Source organism: Nansenia antarctica (assembly GCF_963989245.1).
Source record: "Nansenia antarctica genome assembly, chromosome: 2".
Lineage (NCBI taxonomy): Eukaryota > Metazoa > Chordata > Actinopteri > Argentiniformes > Microstomatidae > Nansenia > Nansenia antarctica.
In genome coordinates, this window is record NC_137675.1 from 19,353,921 (window position 1) to 19,363,443 (window position 9,523).

A 9,523-nucleotide genomic window follows, 5' to 3' on the forward strand; every position below is an offset into this window, starting at 1 on the left:
GGCCTATGACCTGTTAGGAATTCCATAATTTATATATATATATATATATATATATATGGGAATATATATATATAGGAAATGAAAGCATGGGAAAAGGAGGGACCCTAACCCTGAGTACACAAGGGTCCTTGGACACGCCCTAGTAAGTGCAGACAGACCAGGTATTCTAATGGGACACATTAGTGAAGGAAACGGGGCCATTGGGCTAATTGGCAGATCAGAGGAACGCTGGGGACATGTATGCTCTCTCTCTCTCTCTCTCTCTCTCTCTCTCTCTCTCTCTCTCTCTCTCTCTCTCTCTCTCGCAAGGGGGCTTAGCAATATTTGAATCAATTATCTGGCTTTAGTTTGAAAAGTATGATTAATATATATATATCATTAATTCAGTCAGTGTAGTCCCTGATAATTAAAATAAACATTGTTACATAGTCACATGAAATGTAAATAGGTATTGATATTATTATAGGCAATGTCCAACATATACAAAATATTAGTGACAATAGATTGTCGCCAAATGTAGAAGTGACTCCTAACAAAAATAACCTATTGCTATTGACCATCCAACTTCCCCTTAGTGATAGATCAGCTCTTTTTGTGCAACATATTGTGACGTGATGTCACAGAGTAACAAGTCCTAGAGAAAACTGGCTATGATCCTGTCCATTAAACGGCCAAATAATAGATTCTCTCTCTTTCTGACTTGGAGACCATAGACCAAGGCACAGGGGAAAACACATAGCCACCGTTCTTCTATTCAACTGCAAGTTTAAACCAGGCAGGTGTAACCCTCCACCCCTCACCCCTGTCACCCCTGTGCCCCTGCCTCTGCTCCCAGCTCTATTTTTATAGCCTCTTGGGGCACAGGCTTTGAAGGGAAACTTATCCTGGAAAATTGCTGGCATTTTTCCCCACAAAGGTGCTGAAAGATGGACATTGACTGTCGCATTCCCCCTCTCCCACACTACAGAAGCCTTACACACACACAGGCACACACGCGCACACACACACACACACACACACACACACACACACACACACTCATCTCTCTGTGGTAGCTTGAGGCTATCAAACTACTCATAATGCGTGCTTTGTAGTCCTGCGATAGCAGAGGGACTCACTTATTGGGAATGATGATAATTTAAAGCCACTCAAACAACTTATTCGTAGCTTTTGTACACTTTGCATAAGAAACCAAAAACTAGTGGGAAAAAAACAAAACAGGGTTTTACATTGATTTCATTGGCATGCTTTCCTCTTTTCCTCTCTCACACTCACCCTCTCTCTCTCTCTGCCCCCCCCCTCTCCCTCTCATGTTCTCTCTCTCTCTCTCTCTTCTAAACAGTGCCATTCATTTCACCCTCTGTTGTGGCTAATTGGCATTTAGCATGGTCGGATCTATTGTAAACACGGCTGTGTGAGACTGTTAAAAGCTGCCCCACTCTCTCCCCAAGGCTACGCGAGCTACGCTAGGCAGGGGAGGCAGGCTAGGGATCCAACCTATTGTATGGGCCAGCCTTTGTAGATTGGCGGTGGCGGGGGCCCCCTCTTTTCTAATCGCCTTCTCATATGCCATGCCGCCGACTCCGTTTGCATATTTAATTGCCAGGTAAAAATCGTTTGTCGACAATCCGTTTAATTATTTGATTGTACAGTAACCATAAAGAGCGAAAGAAGGGGGAGAGAGGGAGGGATAATAAGAGCGAGAGAGAGAGTGAGAGAGAGAGAGACAGAGAGAGAGAGGGAGCAGCAGGCAGCAGCGGAGAAAGAGAGGGGTCTGTTGCCAGAACAGACATCAAAGCGTCGCCTTGATGTTGATGTTGAATAGGAATTAATGGTTTCTGAAGGCAAGAGATTGCATGGAAAAAAAGAAAGAGAGAGAAAGAGAGAAGGGAAAAAAAATTAATCCCTCTTCTCTGACAATCCTGCCAGCAATCTCGGTAAATGCATAAACATTGGAACCCCGTGCCAGAAAAAGAGAGGGAGAGAGAGAGAGAATAGAGAGAGAATGGTTAGTATGTTCATTCTCATTTACAACAACAACCTTCGGGAAGAGTTGCACTATAAAGGAAATGGGGGCTAAGGAGCCCCAATTGGAAGCAGGGGATGATGGATGAGGAGGTTATCATGATAGCATCAGGGGTCAGGGCTGTGAATGAGGTCAACAGCCATATTCTGGAAATAGCGGTCTCTAGTAACTATTGTGTCACGGCCAGTCGGCCACTGTGCACTCATCTGAATGCAGTTTCATCCGAATAACGGCATCTTTTGCATCGCAGAGAGAGAGAGAGAGAGAGAGAGAGAGAGAGAGAGAGAGAGAGAGAGAGAGAGAGGAGATGGAGGGGAGAGAAAGAGAAATATACAGAGAAGAAAGCTGCAAGAAAGGCGAAAGTCTTGGGATGCTATTGTGCCCCATTGTCTTAGATTAGATAAGATTAGATTCAACTTTATTGTCATTGCAGAGTACAAGTACCAGACAACGGAATGCAGTTCAAGTCTTGAGGTGAGCATTGCCATTACGGGAGGCAGCTTTGGCGAATGGCCATGTCTTCACTTCGTGCTGCCCCTGGCCCCAACCTATAGGTGGTCTAGTGTTTCAGTGTATGTGAGGTGGTTGGTGGAGCTCAGTGCTCGTGTGTGAACGGGCCAGGCTGCGGGATTTAACTGCAGCTTTACCTCTGAAACTCATCCAAACCCACCTTGATCCCGGGACGAGCACAGAGATACTTTCTTTCTCTCACTCTCATACCCCCCCCCCCCCTCCCTCCCACACACACACACACACACACACACACACACACACACACACACACACACACACACACACACACACACACACACACTATGTAATTACTATGGTTATTACCATGTCAGTGACCACTTATTCCAGGCTGTAATGTAAAATGCTACCACAATGGTGTTGTGTTTGAGTAAAGAGAGCTAGATGATTCTTTGGGCTATAGGTGAAAGAGTTGTTTCAGTTAATTCTCAAAGCACAGCTTTGAACGCTCTCCAAACCAGATCAATTCGTGGAATTACATTTCTGCTTTTCTGGTCTATAAAAGTATATATCCTCACACAAGTAGGTGTCATACCTCATTTTCTTCAAGAAGTAGAAGTTAGGTTCATGGTTTTGAACTGAATTGATAGTCTTTCCCTGATTTAAACAAATTCCCTGTGAGGTATTGATAGCAGCAAGACAACCACTGATCACTGGCTTGCTGAGAGCTTGTCCCCCAAACAAACCACACAATAAGACATTGCATTTCAATGTCCGTCACCACAATATCTTTAAAAAGACAGTATAATATCATATTATGCACTGATTCCCAAGAACTTTCCTTGTTTACCCTCTTTATTTTGGAAGCATCAATCTCTCTCTCTTCCTCTTTCAGTCATTATCCCTCTCCTTCTCCATTTCTCTTTCCCTATTTGCCCCTGCCAGCAACAGTATGGATAGACATTGTCTATTTTCACTAAATACCCCCTGTCAAGGCTTGCCGAGGCGCGCCCGCCCCCCCTGGGCCTGTGTTCTTTGGGCAAGAGAGAGGAGCTTTGGGGCCCAAAACCACCGTCAACAAGAGGAACAATTTGGCTGGCAGGGTTCGTATTTACGGAGGGGGTGAACCACAACCGTATTTAGCAGCGTTCTCTGTTCAACTGCATCACCACAGAGCCGGTGTGTCTCTCAGATCTGCGGACCGGGAACCGAGAGAGGATGGGACACCGCATTCTGGTCCCGGCGGACTGGCCGTTAGCTCGAGCCACCATTGTTTGGAAGCCAGGGCTCAGCGACGGAACTTCGGAACATCAGAAGGTTCCGATGGCCAATGATCCGATGATAACATGAGTTCTGTGGCACGCAGGCAAACCCCCAACATTCCTTGGTGACCCGCCGGAATGCAATGTCACCAGAACGGCTTCGCCTGTGGCCTCAGTTGACTGTGTGTATATTTTAGATCCTGCCAACCACTTCTCTTCTCTTGGACAATCCCAGATATGGCGAACGATGTTACCAAGAATACAATGATCAAAGCGGTGTGGGTTTTCCCCTTGAATGTCTGGGTAAGATTCAGCTTTGTGGGGCGTGATCCACACATGGTATTTTAATGTGTAAAGATATCGCAACTCTGTGTGTTGTTAGCGCCTTGGCTAACATAACGTTGTGGTCAGCCCGGTATGCGCAGAAACGGATAGGGATTTGGGGTCACAGGCTTAAGAAACTAAATGTACTCTTGTCATGAAGCTATATCTAAGACAGATGAGACCGATAAACACAGCTCAGACACTAACCAGACGCAAAACCACGTACACTGTGGCTCTTGTGGAATTGGAGTTGTGAGCTGCTGGACATGATAGATGAGGGGTGAATCATCACTAAATATACCTACATGTCACTGAAATTATGAAGAAAAGTTCAAAGGAGACTAAACACTATACACGTGGGTACCCCAATACTCACACTACGGGGAAAGGTCTCACTTTTTGACGACTGCATATGTGACACGGTCTGTGGAAAAAGTCTGCATGCCGGCAATTCTCAAGTCGCGCAAATGACCAAAAAGCAAGTAGGAAAGTAAACAAGAAAGAAAGATTAAGTGTTGAAGAGCCCACTCAATATAACAAACAACAGTCTTAGGATCACTAAGTGCTTATAATTTGTGAATTGGATTCACTCCATCGTCTGCCGTCCTGCTTTGTGTCACATATAACCAGACTCTGACAGCAGAGCAGATACATTGTGCATGGTTGTTCATCACTAGTACAGGACAACATCAAAACTCATTTTGAAAACTCACAATTTTTAGAAACTGCAGACTTTCTCTGTGCCTCATAACTATAGATTAGGCTATAGAGAACCCACCAGAGTTCTGCACTTCACCACTACTGCCACATATGTATGGGAGGGTATCAAACTTGTCCCTTTTAGAAACCAACCAGGGACTTTCTCTTTCTTTAAGGTGGACACAACATTTATGAAGCTGTTATGAAGTCTTTATGTCAGAGGTTATGAATGTGTCATGTATACTACTTGGATACCAGCAGAGGCGTTCTTAGGATCTTCAAACATTGATGGGCTTAGCCCACCCCAGAAATCTTTGTTGACAGGGGTGACGGGGGGACGCCCATGCCTAACGACGCCACTGGATACCAGCGATATGTAGCTCTAGAGTGCTGCTGATAGACAAAAGGGCAATATCGGACTGGCCATCTGGAGCACCGGGAGAATTCCCTAAGGCCCGGTCCCATCTGTGGGCCAGGGGCCGGTGGATAGGCCGTTGGATCTGTGGGCTGCGGGGTCGGTGAGCAACATGATATATGAGGTTCACGTCACCCCCCCCCGCCCGCCCCCCACCCTTTGGCTGAAGGTCCAGGGCTCTTTTGTTGTCCCTGCCCATCCCTACCAAAGGGCAGCCTAGACCAGAGTGCTGCCTTGACCACTTAATACGTCTACTCCATCTCCCACATACCTTCAGTCAGTGTACATCTGGACCCAGCTCACTTTGATGATCCCATAAGAACCTGACTTTGACATCAGAGAAGAGCAAATACACAAATACAAAACCTGGGACTTTTCTCTGTGCCTTGAACTGTAGTCTAGAGAGCCTGTTAGAGAGCCTACTAGGCCAGAGTGCTGCTGCCTCCACCACCACCGCGTCTCCCACATAACTCTGGGCCACAGTGCCATTCCCCAGACGGCTGCGGGAGATGTGGTGAGGCCACTCTGGGTTTGGAGGCCTCCCCGGCACCGCAGGCACAAAACAACCTTCGTCATGTGACCTCACCTGGTCATGTGACCAAGGCAGCCAGGGCTGGGTCCTCTCTCACAGCCCTGCCCTGCAGCCAGAGCCGTGGTGGACCAAGGCTGAGCATTGATTCAGCCAATCGTGTGGGATCTGCTGGCAGAAGGAATATAGCCGACATATTTGTTGTTCACAGACCCAAAAAAGATACAACTGAAAAACGGAAGATACTAAACCCTGAAATAAAAAACATTTTTAATTTAAAAAAAGAACACAAAACACAAAAAAAGTTTAACTGTTTTTCTCACAAAATGTTGCTGCTGACATGTTTTGCTTTGTTATTTACGCATGTCACAACAACAAAACAAACTACTTCAATGCAACAGTTTAGAAGCAAAAGGACATGAAGTCCTTGATTTTTAATGATTCCCACCCATCTAAAACCGCTTTACGTCAAACGAAGCCTAGTGTTTATATGCAGCTAAATGAACCTCCTTAAACCACCTGGGCTTTGTGTGTGTGTGTGTGCGTGTGTCTGTGTGGGAGTCCTGAAGTTTGACTGGTTCCCATCGTAGACACACTCCTAGCCAGGCTACAGGCTTAGCTGCCATTGTTTATACTTACGACCACGGAGCCCAGCACCTGTTAGAGATTGAGCTGTACACAACCCAGCTGCAAGCTATCTCAGATGTAACACCCAAGAAGATAACTACCCCTAAAGCACTAACGATTAGGCTAATGAGGACGAGATTTAGCCTCTAACGAGTTTTACGCCTTTCACAAACGATGTGAAAAGACTAGAGTACAGAGGATAAAAAGACAGTGGAGATAGCTGGATCACTTTACATAGTAAAGTTGTCGATGCTATACCTCTGTAATAACACTGTAAGTAAGTGCTCTAATATCGTCATTGTATTGACATGTCAGTTGTTTAGTTATTGCTATATGGAGTTGAGTTGCAGCAGAAGCGGTTGACCGGTGAACTACGGTCACGTAACGAGTAACCTTGCCTGAGACCGGATGCCTAGGCTTAAGCTCAGGAGGCTAACATAGTCTTATGGTGTCAGGCAGGACGGATACGAACGCAGTCGGCCAAACCCAGGCACCAAATGTAGATCCCCTGAGGAAGTCTATCCATCTGCGTTTATGGAGAGAACCGACTGACCACAGAAGAAGAAGAAGAAGAAGAAGAAGAAGAAGAAGAACGCAGCCATTCTTAATGGGAGACTGAAGTGGCATTGTCTTCCCTGTTTATGTTCCTTGTCCCACACACCAGTCGCTCCCTGACAGGACTGAAAAGGCCCCTCTGGTGCAATAGCATTGTTAGGCAACCGCTTTGGTATCACCGCCGGTCCGCCCGCCGGAGCCCACAACTCCACTCTCTGTCGCCAGTCCGTCCTACCCACTCTTTTCTCTCACTCTTCTTTTCCTATTCCCCGTCTTTGCTTTTCACACAGAGGCAATTAAGTCTGTTTCCCAATGCTGTTACCCCCCCCCCCCCCACACACACACACACACACACACATACACACACCCCCACACACACGTATGTTATTTTTTTCTTTGTTCTCTTGTTTTTTTGTTGTTTTCCTGTTCTGTGCCCTCTCTTTTTCCTTGTTCTTCACTCTTGTTTTTTTTTTCTTCTTGGGTGAGGGGTCGAGTCTGGGGGTGGAAAGAAAAGGGGGGGGGGGACGGGGGAGGCAGAGAGATGTACAGAAAGAGAGAGAGAAAGAGAGGGGGAGAGAGAGGGAAGAAGAAGTATGTTTTCTGACTAACCACATGTGTTTCTAGGTCTTTGTATTTACATGTTTCTCATGGAAAAGCAAGTGGTGGTGGTGGTGGTGGTGGAGGAGGAGGAGGAGGAGTAAAGGGAAGGGGGGATGGAAGAAGAAAGAGGGGGCATATGGTTCTTGTTTGGTGGGTTAAGACAGAGCTGGTCTGTTTGTTCCCTGGGATGAGCAGGGGGAATACATTCTCATAATTATCTTCAAATATGGCTCCTTCGGGCGAGTGATGAGGGCCTTGTAAATACATCTTGTTTGTCTTTGTTTTTGTTGTGGGAAAACTCAAATAATTCTGTCAAGGAGATTCACTTGATTCAATTATTTTAGTCATTTTTGATGGAAAGTGTTGGACCAAAGGAGGTAAATATTTGACTCGTGAATCATTTCACTGATGATTCATTCATTCTAGTGTAGCTCTAGGCATGTGTCCCAGCCCTGCCTCTCCTGTAGCCTAAACTCAGCGGTGGCCCCTCCTGCTGGTCCTGATTCACCCTCAATGCCTTGGGCACCTTACAACTTGGCACTGACTCTGCTATTGTAGAAGTGTTCATGAGAACCATACCACTTCATACCCCCCCCCCCCCCCCCCTTTTCTGAGATGGGCCGGTCAGAGCCACACACTTCTGGGCTGGTCCAAATGCCATAAGGGGGGAGGGACATTCCATTCCCCTTTGTACACCTCTGGCTTGTTATCCTCTCCAGAGACTCGACCTGGGAGAAGTGGGGGGAAGCGATTGTGTTTAATATCCCCAGACTGCAGGGAGTAAGGAAGGATGATATCAATTACGTATGTGCCTTCGTTCTGTAAATGGATAGATGAATATCCTTCATCCTTCAGATAAACATATTGACAAGCGATTAGTCAGAGGGAGAAGTACAGACAGTCGTCAGGTAGGTTTTGAATTGTTAAAGGAGCAGGGCTCCTCGGAAATTCAGTAGAAATTCAGTAGAATTCCAAACAACGACATCCTCCTTAATAACAATGTAATCAGTCGAACTGGACTTGCTGTGTCGGACAGCTGTTGTGTTTCTACATGTGCGCAGGATTCGACGAAGCAGCCACTAGGGACAGGAACGTGAAATCAGCGAGTCCACTCCCCTAGAGCACCCCTGGCAGTAACAACATCTTTATATGCAACACCGAGTGTCGGGTAGGACACTTCCTTTCGGAAAGCGATTTTTCCACAGCTTATTTTTCACAACAGCTTTCGTAAATGAACTATTTCTTTCAAGGGATCTCATTCCCTGATAGCTACCGATTAAACATAGTCATTACGACCATTAGGAACAGGAAGCCTCTAGAAAGCTTGAATGTTACATACTGGACCTTTAAGTTTTCAAATGCATCACAGGCGTCTCCCTGTTTCCTGGAGGGAGGGAGTCAGACTGGTTGCAGCTGAACTGGGACACTGGAAAAGCAAACAGATCATTTATTCATCATATGTTTCGTTAGTAGTTATTTTTGTGCCTAACTGTATGTCACACTCCCGTTTCAAATGTCGAAGGGATAACACATATTTGGATTGAATTCCCTTGCTTGGAGTTTTCCAAAAATGAAGGCATCAGATCCGAGCGTGGATCCTTGAAGAGATGGCTGTTTCAGATGGGCAGGCTTTGAAGGTGGCGAAGACTTTGAGTCATTTCCTGAAAGCAGACTAACTGTTGGGAGGGAGAGGAGTGTGGTTTGGGGTGAAATCTCTTCATCAGGTCTCGCTGTGTGTGCGCGTGCGTGTGTGTGTGTGTGTGTTTGCGTGTGTGTGCGTGTGTGTGTGTGTGTGTGTGTGTGTGCGTGTGTGTGCGTGTGTGTGTAGTGGAAAAATAGAAAGAACAGGTAAAGTCAGAGTGTAAGGAGAGGAATGGAGGGTGTGTGTGTGTGTGTGTGTGTGTGTGTGTGTGTGTGTGTGTGTGTGTGTGTGTGTGTGGAGTGGGGGTGGCAAGCCAAAAAAAAGTGAAAAGAGGAAAGATAATCAAGTGGGTCTTTTTCTGGGGTGTAGGCTG